This window comes from Aulostomus chinensis, chromosome 12 (genome assembly GCF_037954235.1).
Source record: "Aulostomus chinensis isolate RoL2024-O1b breed Wild chromosome 12, RoL_Achi_v1.0, whole genome shotgun sequence".
NCBI lineage: Eukaryota > Metazoa > Chordata > Actinopteri > Syngnathiformes > Aulostomidae > Aulostomus > Aulostomus chinensis.
Window position 1 is genome coordinate 9,466,953 of NC_141331.1, and position 6,528 is coordinate 9,473,480.

A 6,528-nucleotide genomic window follows, 5' to 3' on the forward strand; every position below is an offset into this window, starting at 1 on the left:
GCAGGAGGACTGCAGATGGTTGTCATTCCCCCCTGACAGCGACAGGAAGAGAGAGATTGAGAGAGAAGACAGAGATGGAGAAAGAGAAGAAGAAGGTAGATATGGACAGAGAGAGGGAGGAAAAAACAGAGTGATACAAGACAGGTTCCTAACATTGAAATTTCTCTCTGCTCAAGGGGATTTTCTGAAGGAGGAAGCGATTGAGTGGAACCACCTCAGACTTCTTTAAACTTGTACGTCAGTAGAGCTTCTTTGCTCTCATAAATCTCTATTCCAAATGTTGAAAGGGAAATTGTTGAGGTGACTGATTAACTCGTTTTTATGCACTTGTTCCAAGATTATTAAGGCAGACATTTTACTCTTTCGTGGCATCTCATTTTTAAGCTAAATTCTGTTCTTTCATTCTCAATTTAAATGAAAGTGCAAGGTACTTTTCAATAATAGAAAGCCTTCAGTAGAAGGCTAGCTAGTGTCGACAGATTTTTATAAAAAAACAACAACAACATATTGCTAAAATGTTTTACATAATAAGAGATGTGGACTTTTCTTCAGTGCCGTGTGCGGTATCTCGCCTCTAGAAATATCAGGATATCAAAAAGGGAATCTTTCACATGTGATATATTAACTGATACAATAGCAAGTAAGTAACGTTTGTTTATAAAGCACATTAACACAGCTTGAGACTGTCTTGAAAGTCTGGGAACAATTCCTTACAGCAGCTGGTTCCACAGTCATGGAGCAGCAAGTGTGCCACTGCAGGCCAGACAAACCTCCACACCCTACAGAGACGAGCTGCTAACCGAAGGCTGGCGTGTCCATCTCCTACGGTGTGGTAAGCAGTTCGAATCCCGGCCTGAGCGGCGCTTGGCTACACAAGTGCAAAGGTTCTTTTAGTTTTGGATGAGGCATGAGCTTGTTTTGATTCCAGGTTGAAAAGTAACATTTTGTCATAGGTCCTCGGAGGTGACGTTCAAGACACCCATCCGATGATGTGATAAACCTGTGGCTGCCAGTGGGAACTAAACGTCGTCTCCTGCTGCACAGGTGTTGACCCGTCCGCCGCCCGCCTCCTGTCACAGACATGACACATCAGAGGTCAAGTTCATCTGACATAGATGTGAGTGGGTTGTTGGACTTACTTGATAGTCTTGCACCTCGTGTGTTGCTATACAATGGAAAGGGAATGTGAAAGTCTTGTTTTTTTTTAATATCTTTAGTTTGGTTTATCATCCTTTTGGTCAGGTAGAATAAATAGTTAAAGAAGAACCAGCTAATTTGCAGTTCCTGGGCAGGAAAAAAAAACGATAAAGAACAATACAAACTATTAACATAATTACATCCATTTTATCACATACAGAACAGTCACCACAGTCATGGAATGAGAACGGGACATCAGGAGAAATGATGACTGGGACCCGAGTGAAACGATCAACAAGGATTTAGAGGACCTCTAGCAGGGAGGCAACCAGGAGAAATGGAGCACGCTTTTGAATGCCAGTCAACATCCTTGCAGCTGCACTATGGACCATCTGCAGGTGAGTTAATGGAGACTGGGGAAGGCCTCAGTAAAGGGAGTTGCAATAGCCCAGTGTTGATGTAATAAAGGCATGAGTGACTTTTTCCATACAGGGCTGCTTTGTTTACCGAGACGAAGCTCAGAACCTAAGATAACACCCAGATTTTTTACATGTGACTTCACATATGGGATGAGGAGGCCTCGCTCACTGGCAAGATGTCTTCAATAAATAACTTAGACGTGCTGTATGTGTTATACATTTATATGTGTGTATATATATATATGTATATACATATGCAATGACCCCTTTTTCTTGTAGATGGGACATATGTTCCTGCAATCCATTTGTAATGAGTATGTTCATAATCACCTTGTGAGAGTTTAGGGAAGAGGACTTTCCTCTGCTCCTCATGGAATGTTATGGTGGTTAAAAAAAGAGTGGAAAGATAAAGAGAAGGTTAATGAGGAGTCTGACGCCCCAGGGAACCTTTCCGTGGCTCCAGACATACATACAAATGAACACATACAACAACTAAACCCCGTGGTAAAACCCCAGTAAAAGCTGTTAGCCCGTATCTTGGTTCATCAACAGGCCCGACAACACAGGAAGGCTGCGTCATTAACGCACGTAAATATACTCACAACACTGGAACAAGACAACAGCCTCTTTTCTAGAATGAGAGCAGACCTACAAACAAATCATCCCAAGGCACCTTCGCGACATCACATGCACGTAGCAGGTCCCAAAGCTACCTGATGTAACTGATAATGAAAAAGAAATTTTAAAAATTACATTACAGGGCAGCTGGTTCTGGTGAGTGCAATTACCTAGCACACCTGGATCAAATGGAGTGTTTTAGTGTGATGGAGGGGAAAAAAAGGAATTTTATGTTGCAAATTTCGGAGCTATTAAAAAAAATGCTGCTTCGAAGTGTAGCGTTGACATGGAAGCCTGAGATGGTTTGAACTGTAGAACTGTTATGTGAATTGGTGGATTTGAAGTGGTTTCCTACTGTGTTGAATACAGGCCAAAGAGAGCCCAAATTATGTCTCTATTTGCAGTGAATACCTCCAGGAGGAAGAGTGTTCTGTTATATTTCAGGGATTTTCATTTGTTTTTATCCATATCCATCGTACAGTTTTTTGTCCTTCTTCTTTTTAAAAAACTGCAAGTTTTTGCTGTCTAAAACTATCACGACTCCTCAGTTTTAACACATCAGCTGTGGGTCCAGATGTTGCCGGTCACAGTAATGAGATCCATCATGAAGCGTGATGGATGTCACTGTAGACCCAAACATCCTTTCACTTCCCATTTAACCTTGTTCCCATTCCTCTTGGTTTTGCAGTCTTGTTGTCAAAATCATTTGTTTCACTTCAAATCTGGTTAAGTCAAGTTAACGCTACATGACAACTCATCAGATGACTGTTCTCACGACACAACTCGCTGTCTCGAGTCGGAAATTGTTACTACACTACATAACTGAGACCTTGACGAGTGGCAGAACATCATGTTGTCGCAGAAACCCAAACAAGAGGGGACACGGGGAATACGTGACACAGGATCTTTTGTTCCAAAAAAAAGATGTCCCCGAGAAATAAGTGATGTAAGTTGTTTGTGCTCTGGTTTGCAGTGAGCCCCCCTAAAAAAGAAGAAAAAGAAAAGAGCACTGGAAAGTGAATGAATCGGAATGTTGTTGCTGGTGGTGGTGGTGTGTAGTCTTTTTCCAAATGTGTGTGTTGTTTTTGTCCCCAGTGTACGACAAGAACAGCGTTCCATGCTGCAAATGCACTTACAAGCATCGGGAGCATCACTTCCTTTTCTTACCCTTCCATAATGTCTGGCACACTCATTAGTTGTGTTCCCATGTTTTTGTCATTCAAATCAAAAGCAAACTTTAGAAATGACGCAAAAATGGAAATGCAAATTAGCCTCATTTCCATAGATTTGTAGACGACGAAGATGGTGTTGCAGGCAATGTCACTCCCGGCTGTGACAGAGTAGGAGAGGTTTCCTTGCTTCATTGAGAAATGGAGAGGCGTCTCAAGGAGTTGCTGTAGTTGCGTAAATATCGGCCATGTCGCATGCTGTCCAGAGACAAAGTTTGTCTGGGATGATGGTGGCAGCGGGAAACGCTGTGACATGAGTGAAAGATTTGTTAACGTCAGAGCTCAGTCAAAAAACAGGTTTGCATCTGCATTTTGCAGTTGATCATGGAGTTCATATTTGGTTTTACAATGGTGCAGTAACCCCATCTTCTCTTATTCGCAGAGTGGAATGCACCAGCGTCCTGTACTTGACCACTTCTATCAGTAGAGGTCGCTGCTGCTTAGCAAAACTATGAAACGCTGCTTTAAAGGCAGAAAAACAGAAATATTGAATGAACAATATTACTCGTACTTAATGGCTGTGAAGGCCGAATCTATCATTACTGCGTCGTCTTGTTTCTAACTGAACCTAAACTTCACATGCTCACGTTCACTTGGTCAGTGAAACACGCAGTGAGATGAGGCATCTTACTAACACCCTTGCAGAGCAGAACTCCGCCTTCAGTCTCTCTATGTCCTTGCGCTTTCTCAGGTTAACTGGAGTTCCTCAAGCGAACTGTAATTCAGTGAGGAAATCTTGTCCAATTTTTTAGCGAAAGAGGGGAATTAGTGTGAATGGCTTTCATCTGATCTGCCCCACAGCCTTTAATAAGTGACCACATTCTTTACCTGATTTTTTTTTTTTTTTTTTGGTCAGGCACAGTTATATAATAACAAAGAGCATAGCTGAAGAAGCTATCATTGCTTTGTAGTTTAACCTTGCAAAATGAATCTTTCATGCTTCCTGTATTTGGTCTCAGAACCTTTGATCATCACTGATTGTCTCCATCTTCCTGTCCTCAGACCTTTCCTGCAACATGCATAATAAAGGCTTTATTCAGCGCGCTGCATTTGGAGGCAGACTGTGAACTGAGAGAGTGTGTGGGTGTGTGTAAGTAGTCACGATGGGTGTGGGTACTGTGTGTGTGTGTGTGTGCGTGTGAGTTGATGGAATCTGAGCCCTGTAATCTTTGACCAGCTGGAGTGAAGAGTGGAGTGTTATGGCATTCTGGTGTGAAGTGATTGGTGTGAAAAACACACACAAACACGCATTCATGGACACGGTACATATGACTGACCCAACAAAACATACCAACAAAAGTAAATACGGAGAGTAGAGCTGAGTAGAAATCATGAAACACTGAAGAAGAAAACAGAATAAATCCAAATCTGTGGTTCTTGAGAATTAATCAGCTTTCATTTAAGAAGCAGAATTTGAAACTAAAACAAGCATTTGAGACCATTTAGAATGAATCCCCGTCCATACTGACACGAGGCAAGGGCACGTTCGAGCTGGTGTAAACTAGAAACAGACTACTTTGTGGTCAGTTGCATAAAATAATTTGGAATAACAGTGATGAAAATTAAAAACAGAGTTTTCTTTGCTTGGACTGAAGACAAAGTGGAAAAGCCACTAAAAGCAGGGCGAGTGGAAGTCATTCAAGGCAGCAAAAACAGAGTGGTAGTTGTTCAGATGAAATGCATCGAGCGTAAGCCGTCACTGAAGGAAGCCCTGACAATGGGAAAGAAGTGTGCACACAATAGGGACGAAATTACAAAAGACATTGTGTCATAATGTTTTTTTGTTAGAAAATGACGACAACAAGATTCTTCACTTAGAGCTCTGAACTCTCTGCTGGGATGTCATCTTGAAATCTTTGTTAGACCAACAGACACCCTCATATTTGTTGTCCCTCAGATTTCTTCTTTCACTGGGGTTGAACGTGGCTATTCTGGAAATCTGAATGTTTCCTCGCCATTCTCCTGGAACGACAGCTCCACCGATGACCCCCAAAGAAAACAAGGTCAGCAACACCTGTAGATAGCCAGGTTGAATTCAACTGGGGCAGTCCAGGGTGATGTTGATCTTTTTTTATGTTGTTTGATTTGGGTTTTGTTTTTTGTTTTTTTTTTTAATAGAAAGGGTCCCATGATAGGCAAATCAGAGAAGGCCGCTCGGTGACAGCCCTGGCCCAATCAGGAGGCCATGTCGGATTCGGAAGGATGAACCACCTGCCTGTCTTTGTCTATCACAGCTTCAAACAGTCAGGTTGATGAACTGACATCAAAGTCAAAGCCAGTTGGTAAAGTTAAGATATCTTCTCAACAGAGGAAAACCTTCAGTTTTATTCTTTGTGCTTCCTTGAAATAATAAGGCCTGATAAAAGTGATGCTATTGCAGCATCCATGCCAACACCCAGTTGCACCACTATTGTTACACCTGCAGCCTGGTGAGATGAATCCTCATGTAATCTAGCAAATCCCTCTCAAGGTAGGCACATTTGGACGATGCAACCAAAGTCCCTGGATAAAGGAACAAATACATGTTTTCTTGAATGAGAACCAACAAATCCCATGAGTTTAGCTGCAATCCCTTCAACTCTATGGCGGTCCTTTGGGATAAAGATAACAAGCAGTGTCCTCGGAGGGTGCTTCGGAAAACCAACCAGAGAGCTACAAGCAGAGGGGCAAACGTAGGGCGGATAACAAAGCAAAGGCCAATCAATTTAACACATAGAGAAATCCATAACTGACATTCCATGTCTTCAAACTATTTTCGAGAGGGTTCTCCCTGTTCTACGGGTGACGTGCTGTGTCAAATCATAAAACGTGACAAGGGATTTTGCCGAGGCCAGAGCGATTCCAAGATTGAGAGGGAAGTGGATTTGCATGACATGGATGAGATTGACCAAGAACTGGAAGCAGGACAAGGAAAAAGGTTTATGGGTGAAAGAGGCCTTAAAGAAAGTTGAAAGGATGAGAGCTTGAAAAGGATGAAAAGGAAGGTCTATGTAATTCTTTATAGGGATTAGTACTATCTTTGGTAGTTTTTGGTTAAGCTCACACACTTAAAACACAATCATAGGCTCAGGAGCATGCGCACACACATCCAGGATTATCCTCATCCAGGAATAATCGCCTCACAT

General features: G+C 42.2%; 1 long non-coding RNA gene across 2 annotated transcripts; it reads left to right on the plus strand.

Moving 5' to 3' along the window:
- Positions 1–767: 767 nt before the first annotated feature.
- Positions 768–5,989, plus strand: LOC147251940 (uncharacterized). Of its 2 annotated transcripts, none has more exons than XR_015118817.1 (5): positions 768–884; positions 954–1,117; positions 1,358–1,535; positions 5,301–5,406; positions 5,522–5,989. It is a non-coding gene; the product is annotated as an uncharacterized LOC147251940 (long non-coding RNA). The 2 variants fall into 2 exon arrangements; XR_015118818.1 differs by having other exon boundaries at positions 784–832.
- Positions 5,990–6,528: the final 539 nt, after the last annotated feature.